This window comes from Temnothorax longispinosus, chromosome 3 (assembly GCF_030848805.1).
Source record: "Temnothorax longispinosus isolate EJ_2023e chromosome 3, Tlon_JGU_v1, whole genome shotgun sequence".
NCBI classification, from domain to species: Eukaryota; Metazoa; Arthropoda; class Insecta; order Hymenoptera; family Formicidae; genus Temnothorax; species Temnothorax longispinosus.
Genome location: NC_092360.1, coordinates 17,783,540 through 17,800,995, shown reverse-complemented (window position 1 = coordinate 17,800,995; position 17,456 = coordinate 17,783,540). Strand labels below are relative to the sequence as shown.

The 17,456-nt window shown below is 32.6% G+C and overlaps 1 long non-coding RNA gene and 2 pseudogenes across 2 annotated transcripts; all 3 read left to right on the top strand.

The window, feature by feature from the left end:
- The first annotated feature begins 1,823 nt into the window (after positions 1–1,823).
- On the top strand, positions 1,824–3,289 carry LOC139810484 (uncharacterized). 2 transcript variants are annotated; one of them, XR_011731402.1, is made up of 5 exons: positions 1,824–2,015; positions 2,218–2,337; positions 2,577–2,690; positions 2,887–3,038; positions 3,118–3,289. It is a non-coding gene; the product is annotated as an uncharacterized lncRNA (long non-coding RNA). The 2 variants fall into 2 exon arrangements; XR_011731401.1 differs by having other exon boundaries at positions 2,887–3,289.
- A 3,490-nt stretch (positions 3,290–6,779) lies between these two features.
- Positions 6,780–7,844, top strand: LOC139810098 (uncharacterized; annotated as a pseudogene).
- Positions 7,845–11,715: 3,871 nt separating this feature from the next.
- Positions 11,716–16,091, top strand: LOC139810097 (uncharacterized; annotated as a pseudogene).
- Positions 16,092–17,456: the final 1,365 nt, after the last annotated feature.

The following is a 17,456-nucleotide window of genomic DNA, read 5'->3' as shown; positions in this document are numbered from 1 at the left end:
GCTTTTCTGTTCATTGCTGCACGCTCATTGGATATCGCGCGACACTATCGCACTAGTCTGCTGGGGCCATATGTCATTTTGAAGTGGCGGTCAATACAGTTAGGTTATGTTGTTATGTTATTGTGAACATAACATTGTGTACATACATATTAAAACGACAGTGCGTTTTCTACTACACATTTTCGTCGTATATTTTATAAAAGTGTCGAAAATTAGAGTGTTAATAATAAACATTATAAGAAAATGGATGTTTCTATTAACAATGTAAAACAGGTAAATATTTGCATTATATTATTATTTTCTTGAAAATTGCTATCTGTAACATTATTGTACAATAGATGCTTTCCAGTTAACGACACAAGCGTCATTCTATCTTTGTTGCTCACTAGATGTTGAAAAAAGAGACAGAATGACGCTTGTGTCGACTTGGGTCGCTAAATAAGAAGCACACATTATGTCTCGTATTATGAGTACAGTATCTCTCGTTTATTTATAATTTAATTTATATATTTATATTATTATAATATTATTGCTTGTTTATTGTAATCAAAATATAGAGCTTTAGATAAATATTCCATTAACTTGCAAAAAAGTAAAAAAAAGGAGATAAAATATTTTTGGAAATATCATATTATTCGCAATCGTATAATTATTCGAAATATTGTACTATTAGCATGAATCGTATAATTGTGACAAGTCAGTTTTAAAACCGGGAAATACTGTACTTTTTCTTAACATTAATTGCTTTTTTATTTACAGAATTATATTTAATAATTATTGTTACAGAATTATATTTATATTTAATAATTATTGTATTTATTAATTAATATATTGTTTAGGTGTCTATTTTTGACTTTATTATATTAAAACAATTATAGTACAAATATGTGCCGTTTATTGGATTTGCATAATGAGATATATATTGGTAAGTATATAGTAATTTATATATTCTTTAGTAATATTATATAATATTATACAGTACTACATTTTATTAATTATTAATAATTAAAACTTGCATGTATACAAAAGAAGAAAAAGAAGAAAAGGATGATTACACCACACAGATGAATATTGGCGGCATGGTTGCACTACACACATGTATATTGGCAGCATGGTTGCGCCGTACTTATAATGTGCATATTGGCAGCAATGTTGCGCCTCATTATCTGAGAAGATAAGAAACCAGACATTAGAAGAATGGACATTTATGAATTTAATAAAAAAATACATCAAGCATATATGAAGATCAATAAAGGACAGAGATGATAATCAAATTCATTATATAGTTAAGAAACAAGCATCTATAAATTGACAATACACATTCCAGACATCCCGAGGACGTCCGTTTTATGTCCATTTTATGTCCGCACGTCCATGGACATAAAATGGACGTTCAACGGATGTCCGTTGTTGGACATCCGTCAGTAATCCATATTTGGACGTCCATAGGATGTCTGGTAGTGGACTTCATAGGCCGGTATATTCATAATCTTCAAGATTGTCTTAAGTAATGTCTTTTAAGACGCTAATACGGCTCTGTGATTGGTTCATGACATCTTAAGATTGAATTTAAGACGGTCTTAAATAACTATGAATACCGGCCAATAGAGATATAAGAATAAAGTGCGCGAGTCATATGCTAGCACGTAAAAGGCTGCGATATAGGAATAGAAAAAGAACGCTGCATATAGGCCCTTTCTCTCTGTCTTTGTCTACGCGCGCATGCGAAACAAGACAGAAGGGGCCCATGCGCAGCTTTCTCTTTCTTTTCTGCGCAGCTTTCTCTTTCTATTCCTCTATCCCTTTTTCAGCTTGCTCGCGCACTCTCTTATATCTCTATGGTGGACCTCAATGTTTCGCGCGCATTTGTCGTCTTTTGTCTCTTGACTCGGCCTCTACGCGCTGCTCCGTCTCATCGAAAAGGCGGTAACCGCCTCGTCCTGTGAAGAAGTTTTAGTGGTGTCACGTTTTGGCGAATATAGTTATAAAGTTTAACATTTATTCGCAGTAAAACTGTAAGTATCTTAATAATAAATAAAGTTGTATATTATATGTGAAAATAATGGCTTTGATTTGAAAAAAAATCGGTTGGTTATAAATACGCAGTAGAATTATTGGTTATATTTACAACGCAAATACAATCCGGTGTAGTAAAGTATACATATTATATATACTTATGTTTTCTCATCGATCTATGTATTTATATCAATGCAATAGACTCTCTGCCCTACGCCCTACGGTACGCGTCACTTCGTCTCATTGGTCTCATCGAAGAGCCGGCACGAGCCGGCAACCGCCTTGTCCTCCTTCGTTTCGCGTTTCGTCGAATATACAATTGTAAGTTTAACATTTATTACTTGCAATAAAACGGTTATAAGCAGCCTTTATTAAAATTTTATATATGTGAATAATATATGGTTTTAAGTATGATAAAGAAAATTTTGTTATGAATACGCAGTAGAATTATATAGCTATAAATTAGGTCTTTATTTTGTAAGTACAACGCAGATTGTACAGTCCGGTGCAGTGAAGTTTTATTAATTATTTTCTCCTTTTTGTCTTTTTTTGCCTCTCAGAGCCTACCTCTATCCGTCGCCCCGTCTCATCGAAAAGCCGGCAACCGTTTTATTGCCCTCATCTTTCGTTTCGTATTTTGCCAAAGGTTATTTTGTACAAGTTCTACAATCCAAGTGAGTATCATAAATCATAAATGATATATTATAGTTCTTAAAAATGCCAAAAATAAAAAGAAAATATTATAAACGTGCAAAAGAGATAGCTGATGCATCTATTGATATCGTGCAGTCTGTTGATTCTAAAAGTAAATAATTAATTGACTTAAAAATATTCTTATCTTTGCTTGATATATATATGCTTCACCTGCAGGAGAAGCATACAATGAAGCATTCACAAAAAAAGATTTAGAAGAATCTATAAAAAAATGGCTAAGGAGAGCGAAAGAAAGATCCGATGCAGATGAAAAAAACTTGCAAACCAAGAACGTATTGAATAATCACCAATTGTAATATGTTGACGCCGTAAGTGTTCCAGACTGCAAGTTGTAATTCATCACCAAATAATATTGTATTTGTAAAAATATTGTATTTTCTATTCTAGGCTGTGAAAAACGAAGTGAACGTGTTTGAAAAATTTTGTGGAAACTTGGATGTTGTATTCAACAACATTAGACATGTGTACAAAGTCTAAAAGCGTTCTTCCCATTAGAAACCTGCTTACTTTGCGTCAGCCAGAAAACATTCTTTCTACAAAATTATAGCATTATTTTTTAGCTATGTGTCTGTCTCATTTGAAAAATCGCGATTCTACTATTACTACTACTATACTCCGTCTAGAGAATGAACATATTAAAGGGTTGCCGCTTTGTCGCATAAGTTAATATCTTTAATATCTTTAAAATCTAATCTCAACTGTATCCGAGAAGCACGTATAACGGCGTGTATGCTTTGTAGTTTACGCACAGATCTTGTGATTTTTTCGATTTGGTTGACGGATTTCATCTCATTTTTTTTTGTTTTTATAAGATTATGAGCTGTAAACGCGAGTAAATATACAATAATGGATATTAAGGACGTGAAGATTACGTGAAGATGGACGAGCAAACGTATGAGGTATAGAAATTTGATATTATAAAGTATAGCAGCGAAATTCGAGGGAGGTAGACTGGCGTTATACGTTATGTTGCGAAAGATGTGTCGAATAGATTTTATATAGTTTATATAGTTACCAAAGCTTATTATGTAGCATCCAATTAATAAAATATTGGTTAACAAAAAAATCATATTTTTTTATGAACTATTGTATATATATTCAACACTTAGCGATAAAAAACACAATTATTTGATTTTTGTTTACAGTCGTTTATTATCTGTATTTTATGAAAAATATTTTTTGTAATAGCCTAGGATTTCTAGGAATATAATTCCAGTAAAAAATATTTTTTATAAAATACAGATAAATGACTAAACAAAAATCAAATAAGTTTTTTAAATACTTTTAATTAAAAACGAAAAACAGGAGACTTGAATCGCCAGTGAACAATTAACAATTAGCAAAGGTATTATGATCGACCCAACTGGCAAATTTTATTGATCAAAAAACGCAGATTTCGGTCTTTTTCAAGCGTATAGAAACCACTCACAAATATTAGTTAATATTTGTTAGCGGTTTCTATATGCTTGAAAAGGACCGAAATCTGCGGTCGAACCGTAGCGTTTTTTGATCAATAAAATTTTTCAGTTGGGTCGATCATAATATGTTGCTAACTTTCAATTAAAATTTACAATTACAAAATGTCCAAAATAGGTCCAAAAAGCAATCCATTATAGGTCCAAAATTGGGTACGTTTTGGACACTTTGCGGACGTACAAAGTTGTGACAAATGGACGTCCATGGGACGTACATATTTGGACATTCTGCGGACGTACAAAGTTGTGCAAAATGGACGTCCATGAGACGTACATAGAACGTCCGACGGATCTTATTTGGACTTTGTTTGGACGTCCGAATGTCCAAAAGCGGATGTCCATTGAACATACATTGGACGTCCTTGTGCTATCTGGGTTAATAATATATAGAGTGTTACTTAAAGACCGCCCACTAATTACACAGTGTTATTTCTCTTCAATATTAATTGTAAGTCGAAAAGTTCTGAGTTATTTTTTTTTTCTATAATGCTTAATAAAGCAGTAATTATTGTTTATCGCGATCCCTTCTAGCTTCTCACGAGCGTCAAGGGTCCTCTGGGACAACCTGAATATACTCCGTCCAACGAGAGATTGAGAGTAGATCGGACGAAAACTTGTCCGTCTCGCGCAGGTCTCCACCCACAGAGTATCTATTTACATATACGATACGTCACACTCTAGGGACTTTACTCCCACTTTGCTCACTATCCGCAGAACCATCAATCTCTCGTAAAAGCAATATATATATATATATATAAATATTGCTTTTAAAAGTATGAAATAATAAATAATTAAAAATTTCGGAGCCGCAACAAAAGATTAAAAAAGTTAAAAACAAAAACTATATAAAAAATTCCAAAAAAAAGCAAAAACAAAAACTTATAAAAAAATTAAAAACAAAACTTATAAAAAATTTAAAAACATAAATTATAATAAAAATTTAAAAACAAAAACTTATAATAAAAAAAATTTAAAAACAAAAACTTATAATAAATAAATTTAATAAAAAAAATTAAAAAACAAAAACAAAAAATTAAACAATAAAAAAATTGTAAAAAAAAACTGCCGACTGCTGCCTAAACTAGGTTAAATTAAATGTAGAAAATAAAAATTAATAAAATTTAAAATAAAATTTAAAAACAAAAATTAATTTAAAGAAATTTAAAAACATAATTTAAATAAAAATTAGAAACAAAAAATTAAACAATAAAAACATTGTTTTTTAAACAAAAAAACTCCCGACTGCTGCCTAAACTAGGTTAAATTAAATGCAGAAAATAAAAATTAAAAATTAATTAGTAAATAAAAACACTTATACAAAAAATTTAATAACTAAAATTTAAAATAAAATTTAAAAACAAAAAATTAATTTTAAAACAAGAACTTATATAAAAAAATTTAAAAACAATAACTTATACAAAAATTTAACCAAAAAAAACAGGTTTAAAAAGTTTAAAATAATAATAAACAAAAATTTAAAAACAAAAACTTATACAAAAATAAATTTAATCAAAAACAGGTTTAAAAAGTTTAAAATAATAATAAACAAAAATTTAATAAAAACTTTTAAAAGTTTAAAATAATATTAATTATAAAATATTAATGCAATTGACACACTATTAAGAAATATTATCTAACAAATATGATTAAAAATACATACAAATACTTGATTACTTACTACAAATTATTATTATTATTATTATTATTATTATTATATTAGGCATTATAGACGCACGCTTTATGCGCGCTATTTAGCTTTAATATTACACTATTACTATTATACTATTAACTCTTTCATACACATAACTGTCAAAATATACAATGACAGCCGCTCACGAAGTAAGCGTAGCCAGAGAACCAATCGGCATCGTGGAAAAGCAACAACAATTAATAAATTTTGATAAATTCGAATATTAATTTAACATGCCTTTTCAGAAATGGAACTAGAACATTAACGAAAAAGAAGTGAATTAAAGACTTAAATTTTATAATGAAAAATACTCTCTTATTACGCTATAATTATTAATTGCATATTTTAAAAGAGCAGTCGGGAGACGCCACGCCAAGTGTTTCTCAATCACGTTTTAGATGTCATAGAAAATTCTGTACTTAAATTGTTTAACTGTTATAACTTCATACTTAGTATTAAACTGAAATGTGTTTGTGGGTTTGCGCGCGCGTGCGCATGTATATGTGTATTCTTATGGTTAAACTAAAATGTATTTGTGTCACATGTACGTTCATGTGTGCATTTATATGTGTATTCTTATATACATGTGCATATATACGACGCACGCGCGCATGTACACATACATAAACAGAGAAATGCGTACAGAAAGAAGCAACCAATATATGCTGAATTATTAAGTGTAAAATTCGGCGTGGCGTCTCCCGACTGCTCTTTTAAAATATGCAATTAATAATTATAGCGTAAGTAAGAGAGTATTTTTCATTATAAAATTTAAGTCTTTAATTCACTTCTTTTTCGTTAATGTTCTAGTTCCATTTCTGAAAAGGCATGTTAAATTAATATTCGAATTTATCAAATTTATTAATTGTTGTTGCTTTTCCACGATGCCGATTGGTTCTCTGGCTACGCTTACTTCGTGAGCGGCTGTCATTGTATATTTTGACAGTTATGTGTATGAAAGAGTTAATAGTATAATAGTAATAGTGTAATATTAAAGCTAAATAGCGCGCATAAAGCGTGCGTCTATAATGCCTAATATAATAATAATAATAATAATAATAATAGTAATAATTTGTAGTAAGTAATCAAGTATTTGTATGTATTTTCAATCATATTTGTTAGATAATATTTCCTAATAGTGTGTCAATTGCATTAATATTTTATAATTATTATTATTTTAAACTTTTAAAAGTTTTTATTAAATTTTGTTTATTATTATTTTAAACTTTTTAAACCTGTTTTTGATTAAATTTATTTTTGTATAAGTTTTTGTTTTTAAATTTTGTTTATTATTATTTTTAAACTTTTTAAACCTGTTTTTTTTTTGTTAAATTTTTGTATAAGTTATTTATTACTAATTTCGTTATTTTTTACAGCATTTCGTTGAAGGGTCGCGCGATTCGTATACTCAGCAGACGATACGCGTTGACGGCTACGGGATACAAATTCCTTGAAGTTGGCGTTAACATGGTCCACCGAGTTACGTGGAGATCGCCGTAGGAGATCATCGAGGAACGGAATTGATACTGTCCCTCGAAACGTGGAAGGGATTCTACGAACAACGACGGAACATTCTGAATTTCATTCGATCCTCTAAAGATACGTGTGGTTTTATAAGCGTTGGACCGCTAACATTGAGAATTTGTACGATTAACGGTGTCAAACTCGTACGTCTCGAGTCTTTAAACGTACGCTTAACGATGATCGAATCGACGTTACACCGTATGCTCGATCTTGATCCGTGCATCGACGCAATGTTCCATCGATTGGGTAGAATTGTCGAAACGGTCGATGTCAAGTTCACGCAATTCTCCAAAATCGCGTCCACTGTAACGAATCCTACGCAAGTATTGAATGTAATACGCGATAGCGATGCCTTCGATAAACATCAGCTCGTCGATTGTGAGCTCGCAGCTTTATTTTTTAGTGCGCTAGTGCGTAGTACGTAAAAAAACAAAAAATATGTAAAAGAAGAAGAATAAAAAAATGTATTTTTAAAATATAAATCATGACTTAATTTCTTTACACGCATTTCCATTCGAGCCGTATATGCGACGTTCAACTCGAATCATTCGGGCCGCTTGAAATTTAAGGTATATCATATATCGTAAACTATGAAGCCATGCTCCGGCGACGCTCGCCTATGTGGTGTTGATGCTCCAACGAATCCTTTCTCGCTATTGTAATGCTAGATATATTTTATCTTAATTACTTTTCTGAGCTCTGGTTCAGTCCTCTGCAGTCAGTTAAGTCAGTAGTGTGAAAACGTTCGCAAGCGCAAGTAGAGCACTGTGTAAGAATAAGAAATGGACCGAGAAGAAGAGGAACGAGAAGAAATGGAACGAAGATATCACGTAATCGAAGAATGCATAGTAATCGAATACCCCGCAGTAGGAGTATGTATACTTAATACCGTTGCGTGCATGTCGCCCGGTATGCTTTTCGAACTCCAAGCTGAAGCGTGCAGTTCGTCACTTCGTCACGACGATCGTTTAAATCGTCGTTATTTTCGTGAGTGCGCGAGTGTGAATAAGTGTCTGAGAGAGTCACGGACTCACTGTCGGCTTGGGCGTAACATTTTTTGAAAAAGCATACCGGACGGCATGCACGCAGCAATACATAATTGTATATTATATATTTTTTAAAAAATTAACCATTCTGTTAACGCGTTACAGTGGATATGGGTCGACAACGTGCCGGTGCGCGAGGTCCGCCTTTATAATATGGTGAGGGTTCGGATCCCTCACAGACAGGTGTGTTTAATATTTTTTTCACAGATTTTAATTTTTTTTAAATTTTTTAAACTTTTTTAAAATTTTTTAAAATTCTTTTTTAGCATTTTATATATTTCGATAAAATCCGAATTCGGGGATTTATCAATATACATCGTCAGCGTTTGGTACGCTGGTTTAGAAGAGTGGATTCCGAATATAACGAGGAAATCTGGGTCAAACACCGAGAAATATTTCGCGCCGCCCAGCTGATAGTCATAAAACAGCATTTTCAACGCCATATGGACATTATAAATTCGATCGAATGCCTTTTGGATTAAAGAATGCACCGGCAATTTTTCAAAGATTAATGGATTTAGTGTTAACAGGAATGCAAGGTAACGAAATTTTTGTGTATTTAGATGACATGTGTATTTAGATAGTATTATACTCAAGTTCTCTTACAGAACACACACATGCAATTAAATGTGAAAAATTAATTAAACAATTACGCGAAGCAAATTTAAAGCTACAACCAGATAAATGCGAATTTTTGAGAAAGAAAGTTACTTATTTAGGACATATAATAGGGGAAAATGGAGTCCATCCAGACCCTAAAAAGATAGAAACAGTACAAAATTTTCCAATTCCAAACAGTGCCAAAAACATAAAACAATTTCTTGGATTGGCTGGATATTATCGTAGATTTATTCAAGGATTTTCGAAAATAGCTAAACCATTAACTAAGTTATTAAAAAAGGACATTTATTTTAAATAGGGGGACAAGGAGCAAAAAAGCAGATCGGACGCACGAAAGAGTTCATAGTTTCCCGTGCCGACACTTTTGTTCGCACGTTTGTCACCCGTCACAAACTCGCCGTTGAACACAGTATTTATCTTTACACTTGCGTGTCTTTGCATGACGCTCCGCACACGATCGAGCACGATGACTTAGCGTCTTCGAGAAATTTTCGCGCTTCGATGTAATTGATATTTATCACCGCACCGGTCAATACACGGTTTTCGAACGCGGCATCGATCTCTCGCCAAACGAGTCTTTCCGCGTTATCGTCACTACTAGTGCCCGCCGCGTACTCACCACCGATATGTACGAACCGTCTCTGTAATAGTCTCGCATCTTCGAGTCGCGCACTCAAAGAAAAGAATTGTTGCAATAGTCAATTTTTATTGGCTGCATAAAAGTTTTCTGCCATAACTATTTAATTTTGAAGCAGCAAATCGCAATTCCAATGTATGATTTTAGATAGGCCAACGTAACCAACTTTCAAAGGTAGTAAGTAGTTGGCTCATTAGGCAATTTCTTAGCTGCGGTGACCTTACCGACAAGGTTGATAAGACAGTTGGCCGGGCTAGCAAACTCAAATTTGTCTGTCGTGCAAGCGCTCGGCGATAGGAGTTTGTTTTCGTGAAGTTCGCCGGGCCGCTGCGGCGCCGGGCTCTTTCCCGCGTAAATAACCACGTAACCGACTGAAGCTTTGCGCGTTACGCATCGCGCAGAAAATACGTGGATACGTGAAGCCTGCTCCAGCCTAAGATCTATCGGAAAGACGAAATCGCTCGCACGTTCGCAGTAAATAGTGTAAGAGGAAGAGGAAGGAAGAAAGAGAGAGAGAGAGAGAGAGAGAGAGAGAGAGAGAGAGTGACCGGCAGAAAAGTATTTCTAAGTGCGGTGCCAGACTGTGCGCGATTCGCAGTAATTCGCAGTAATATAAAAGACTTATTTGTCGTTCAAACTCAACAAGAATCTTTTCGTCTCGATAATGATTCCATCATAAAGCCTCTTATATCAGAAATAAACGGTGAGAGAGAGAGAGAGTGACCGGCGGAAAAGTATTTCTAAGTGCGGTGCCAGACTGTGCGCGATTCGCAGTAAGATAAAAGACTTATTTGTCGTTCAAACTCAACAAGAATCTCTTCGTCTCGATACTGATTCCATCATAAGCCTCTTATATCAGAAGTAAACGGTGAGAGAGAGAGAGTGTGTGACCGGTGGAAAAGTATTTCTAAGTGCGGTGCCAGACTGTGCGCCATTCGCGATTCAGAATGGTATCGATAAATATTTGAGCAATGAGTAAGTAAAAACTGTAACATCATAACTTCTAAAATATTAGTAGGTATAATTAATTTAATAATTGTAACTTCATAAGATATTTCTTCTACTTTATCTTTTATCATCTTTCTTTATTTACAAATTTCTCAATTTCTTGCAATTATGGACTTTTTTGTAATCGGGAAACTTTTACTTATTTTCTTCTGCATTTAAGCAAGGCATAATATTAAAAATGACAAAGATACATGACTAAAGAAAAGAACAAGAAGAAGAGAAAGTAGGAGAGATAATGGATCGTAATTAAGTTTTCTTTATTAAATAGGACAGTAATGATATACGTATGTACATACGTGTGTGTGATGTATAATACTCGAAATTTGTAATATGTATGAATTATAATATAAATTTGTGTGCTTGTATAAAAGTCTATGTAATTATTTTAAATTACTTAATGTAACCTATTGGAGTGTTTATTAATAATAATATCGTTATATTTTATTATAGATCTTATTCTGGAATGACAAATATTGAAGCTTTCTGGACTGCTATGCAAGCTGCTCATGAAGAGCATAAGTACTATATAAACATAGAAATATAAAAGAGTTCGTAATTATTTGTTTCGTTTTTTCTGCTGAACGTAGCCATTTGACAATCATTATTATAGCAGACGAGTGGACAATTGATATATTAAAGAAGTGGGAATTTTCATCTTATGAAGCAATATTTAAAGGTAAGTTTATACGGAAGTTTTTCGATAGCAGGTTTTTTATATATTATATTATTTGTAGTATAGATTGTTTGTATTTCTTTGTCTGTCTATGATATTATTACTAAACATTTTTAATTTGGAAACACAATGCTTTACATTTTCATTTTATTGTTTAAATTCTTTGTCTTATTGTAAACTTTCTCTTAGAACATGAAATAGATAAGAATAGCTTTTTAAAACTAAAGGAAGAGCACATACGTCTTTTGATTCCTCTATTTGGCCCACAAGTTAAATTTTTGAACTTATGGACAAATTTAGTGTCTTCATCAATGAAGGTAAAATATATGTCCTCTGTTAGTTTTAAATTATTCATTTAACCTTTCACGCTTTTTCGCTTTTATTTTCTATTTCAGGTTGAGAATGCAGTAGATCTGGAAGATAGAGCTATTGAGACAATAAATGCCGTTGTTGCTGCCGATGGTAGTCTTTTGGAAGAATTAATCTTTGCAAATATACCTGAAGAACAAAAAGTTGATGAGGAATTACAAGTTAATGAGGAATTCCCTACTGACCCCTGTCAATAGAGATTGAGGTATCACAGTCACAGCAAGTAAAACGTTGCAAGAAAAATTCTTTGAATGAAAACCGAAAACCTACTTGTGTTTCAAATGTAAGTCCTTATTAAGTATTGTCATTATTTAAAGTAATAAAAAATTACAAGTTAAATATTGTTGTAGGATGTAAGGCTTTATCTTGAACGAACAAGTGATGGCAAGAGCTATTTTGGTCTGTATAAAAATCAAGGCTTCGACAACGCTCTGAGATCAGATTTAGCAAAATACATAGTAACAGCAGAGTTAGCTAGTGATCCGAACAAACGGTGAGTGTGGTGCAATAAACTGCTGTTCGAATTATTTCACAGTTACTGTAATTAGGTAATTACTAATTACTATAAATATAAACAAAATTAATGATATATATATATTTGTTACAGAATTACTTCGGATGATTTCAAGCGACTTAGTCAACAAATCATAGAACTTTTTCCTACGGAAATTGTGGTTAGTTTTAAATATTTTTATTATTTTTAATTTTTTAATAGTAGACTTCTATGTTCTCTTTATTTATGCTACATTCTATTTTATTTGAACTAGGATACTTGGTACATTCCGAGAAGAAAGAAGACTACTGGGACTGATCGAGCAGTACAACCTAAAGGAAAGCTATACGATCAGTACACGAAATTAATTGGGAAACTTAGAAAAGCAGAGCTTCGGAGTGGCAATTTACAGGAAGAAGAGCAGGACGTGAATGACTCTCATGACTTTAATGGTATATACCTATAGAAACGATATTTTGAATTTTAAACAATTCTTAAGCCCACTTTGACTCTCATTTGATACTATAACTACAGGATATTATATATGATGATATATTATATAAATGACAATTTTTTATATATTATATATTATGATATTATGATCACACATAGGAGCGGGTTCTTCAGAAACACAGTTAGATAACCTACAGTGGTTACGGAGATGCCTGGAGCCACAGAATGAGGCCATTATAAAGTGGAAAGAGACTGCCTCCATAAGACTTTTGAAACTCAGAAATACGGAATACAGACAGAAAAAAGGCAAACACTTTATTGGTGCAATTACTGACTACTTCAATGAATTTCGTATTTTGCGACAGCCTTGGGGTTATATTTTGGTAAATTGCTAGGATTAAAATTTTATTATTCTATTTTTTAAATATTTGAAAATAATATTGTGTATTTGTCCAATTCCAGTTGGAACAAGACTTCAGCTACCTGTACCCTAATCATTCAATGCAACTTTTGTCCAATTGGGAGAAAATTGTTCAAAGAATAAAAAGTCTTTTAAAGACTAACATAATATCCTCAACTCCTGAAGGTAATACATTCAAAAAATTTTAGCTTTTCTCCCTTTTTTCAATAGAAACTCTTTCCAAGGCCTATTTACTTTCGAGGAAACTGTGGAGGTGTTGCTAGCAATCCCAACACTTTTCTCTCCAAAAAATGTTGGAAAGTGGCGTCCTACGGCTGCAGATTTAAGTGCTGGTTTCCTGCTGCATATCAAGGTAATAGATATTTCTGTCTTTGGGGATGTTGAACTTCAAAACTTTATCGAAAAAAAATATATATACAAGGTATCCGTCCATAAATGCCCGGGTAAATATCTTGCAACTGGTCGAAGTTATAAGAAAGTTTAATAAGAGTTTGCATGGTCTGATTTTAAGATATTTCAGTGCGTAGATTAAAATAGCCTACCCTGTATATATAGTGTGTATGTAAGACTTTCCTCTGTAGTGTTTACGTCGTATTAGTTACACAGATTTAAAAACGCTTTTAAACAATAAAAGTACGTGCGAAATTAAAGTAGAGTATTATTCAATATCAGATGAAAACGATACAAAAATCGATATTGTAATTTTTTTCCGATTGGATACATCAGATATTTCACATCAGAATTCAGCAGTCATTTCAGCATCCCCTTAAAACATATAATAATATTGCAAGAGAAAAGAGAAAGGTGATGTGAAAAAATTTCTAGAAAAATGTTTTTGTCAAATTTAAACTGGTTTTTTAGGCTTTACGAGACTTGGAAGTGCAAGTGGAACGCATGAGGCAGAAGCTATTTGCTGCTAAGAAGCAACTTCAGCCGTTCCCTGTCATCATTGGTGAAAATACAGCAAACATAACAGAATCGTATGTTTATATCGACAATTTTCCGTATAAGGTAGAGAGCCCTTTACGTGCAATAGATGTGTGTTTCAAAGCGTATCAGGCTTTGCATGCATCCTATCCCTTTCAGAGTAGTCAGCCATGGCTTTTTCTTCAGCAAGCTATTTATCAATTGAAAACTCAATGGGTGAACATGTACCAAGTGTAGCAACATTGGTGAATGAATATTTACAGTTAACAGATGATTAAATTACTTCAATTTTGAGTTGGGAATAATTTTGTTTTGCATTGAACTTTAATTAATTTTTAGATATTTTTGAATGTTCGAAAATAAAATATCACAATGATAAAGTGTGTAGGGCAAAATTGTAATTTAACTTTGACCTCTGTCAATGCTCTACATTTGCATTTAAGTACTGCTCATAAATTTGATGAGATTACCGAATATAAGTGTCAAGTACCCCAATGTTTATCAGATTATAATTCATGGAGAAAATTCCGAAAACATCTTATATCCTATCATAAATTTCCAGCTAATTCTGTCCTTAAGAGTCGTATTCAAAGTGCTAAAACAAGTAATAGAGCTAACTTACGATCGTCAGACTTAGACTCTGAAGATGTTAATTTTTCTCCAGATTTTCTTCAGGATATATCGGTCTCAAAAGAATCTATTAATGACAAACTTCACAACTACTTGCTACGTTACATTGCGAAATTGTATGCAGATCCAACTTTGCCCCGAAAGCATGTTCAAATTGTAATGGATGATACAGCTGACTTGTTTTCTAGTATTATATCATCTCTGAAGCCTGCTATAAGTGTTATGTGTAATGAAACAGAATCTATTGAGAAGATAGTATCGAATATTTTCGATTTATTTGATACAGTTCATAAATTATTCACGAATTTTAATTCTGAGTATAAGCGTATAAAAACTTTACAGGCAACAGATCATTTTATTAAGCCTCAACCATATATTGTTGGAAATGTTGTAAGTGAAAAAAAAGTTGATAGCCGAATTATTAAAGACATTGTACCCATACATGGTCAGTTCCTACCGCTTCGTAAAATTTTGAAAGCTTTCTTTAGCCTTCCAGGAGTGTTTGACATCATTTATAATTACATGGTATATCTAATGGAAGAGACAGCTGTATTATCTAACTTTGTTCAGGGTAAATTGTGGAGAAAAAAGAAAACAGATTATTTTTCTGACAAAATTGTTTTCCCTCTTTTCGTTTATTATGATGACTTTGAAGTAAATAATCCTTTGGGGAGTCATAAAGCGATTCAAAAGCTTGGCGGAACTTATGTTACTATTCCATGTATTCCACCAGAATACCGTTCTACATTGAATGAAATTTTTGTTACTTTATTGTTCCATGCATCTGATAGAGCCTATTTTAAAAATGAAGCTATGTTTCGCATATTAGTAGATGAAATCAATTTTCTTCAGGACTATGGTATTGTTTTACATTTGCCACAGGGTGATCAAAAGGTATACTTTGCTCTTGGTTTATTAACTGGAGACAATCTTGGACTCAATACAATATTAGGCTATTCAATGGGTTTTAATGCCACTTATTATTGTCGTTTTTGCACTACCCGAAAGGAAGATTGTGAAAAAGATTGCTTTATACGAAAAGAAAATTTGAGAAGAAGAGAAAAGTACTTAAACGATATCCATGATGGTCTATCCAACTCTGGTTTAAATGAATATTCAATTTGGAATGAAGTTAAAGGGTTTCATGTTTATGAAAACTTTGCGTCAGATCCTTTGTTACATGAGATGGCAGAAGGTTGTCTGCGATATGGAATGGGCCATTTATTATATCATTTAATGTTCAATGAGAAACATTTTGTAATTCAAGAGCTTAATGAAAGAATGAAAAGTTTTGATTATTATATAAACGGATTTTCGAACAGGCCGCCACTTGTAAAAGAGGAGGAAGTGAGAAACAAACATTTAAGTATGTCAGGTACTGAAATGATAAATTTTTTTTTTTATATTGTTTTACGCTAAATATTTGATATTGTTGCTGCCACTAACATTCAGACTGAAATATTGATATTGTTGGAGCAGCTTATTTTTGAACATCATACATTGTACCATGAACTCTTTAAAGATAAACTAAAACCTAAGCATCATATTATGCTACACTTTCCTATAATGCTTGAAATGTCAGGACCGTTAGCTTTATTTAGCACAATAAGGCAAGAATCTAAGAACAGGCTTAACAAGATTCGTGCTAATGCCACATACTCAAGAAGAAACATTACTTTTACATTAGCGTTCAAAGAATCTCTGCAAATGTGTTATAGATTAGTAAGTCAACTAGGATTTACTCGGAAATTTGAAATGGGGCCAGGGAACATTTTAGACGAATTGCCTGAAAACGAAAATTTAGATTATTTGTCCATTTCTGTTGATTTTAGAGCAACTTGCATAGAAGTTCCATGGATTGATTATAAGGGAACAAAATACAAAATTGGTACATATGTTGTTCTTGGTTCAGATAATTTTGAATTGCCTATCTTTGGTGAGATTCAAAGGATATATTGCACGGAGGGCTTTAAGGTTTGCCTTATGTGCTTTACTTTTGAAACAATCGGTTTTGATGAACATATGCATGCATATGAAGTTCAAATGAGTGCTAAAATTTCTTATATTAACATTGATGATTTGTTTGATCACATTCCAGCTATTTCAGTCAGAATAAATGATGGCAAATACTTTATTTCTACAAGACATGCATTGTGAGTATGTACTGACAAATATGTTAATGTTTTATCATAAAATTACCTTAATTTAGAATATGCGGTGTAAATGGATTCGAAAATAAATTAATGTCATTTAAAAATAATTTGTCTATTTTTTACTGTTCGTTCTTAAATAAAACTGACCATCAACCGATTAAAGCATTTTGGTGTTGCCTTCAATCTTGTGCATATTGTTATCATCTTATCTGATTGTATTATATATACAAATCATCTGCACGGAAAAAATTGTTGTAATATTTTTAGGTGTTCATATATTATAACTTTTTTTCCGTGCAGATGGTTTGCGCAATCAGATAAGATGGTCGTAACAATATAAACAGGATGGCCACCATGCAGGAGTAAGTTGACTGGAGCAACCAACTAGTAGGCCATCACGCGGGAGTTATTGGTTAGGGAGTAGCCAATCAGCAAGCCCCTGTAAAGTAGGCAATTGGTTGGAGCAGCAAAGTCACGTTTTAACTCCAACCAAGCTTATAGCAGCATTGAAAACTGGTTGCTGCAGCCGACTGAAATGCTGTGCCATATTTGACCATTGAAATTGGCTGAGCAGTCAATTCGCAGTCAATTCGAGGCTACGCAGCC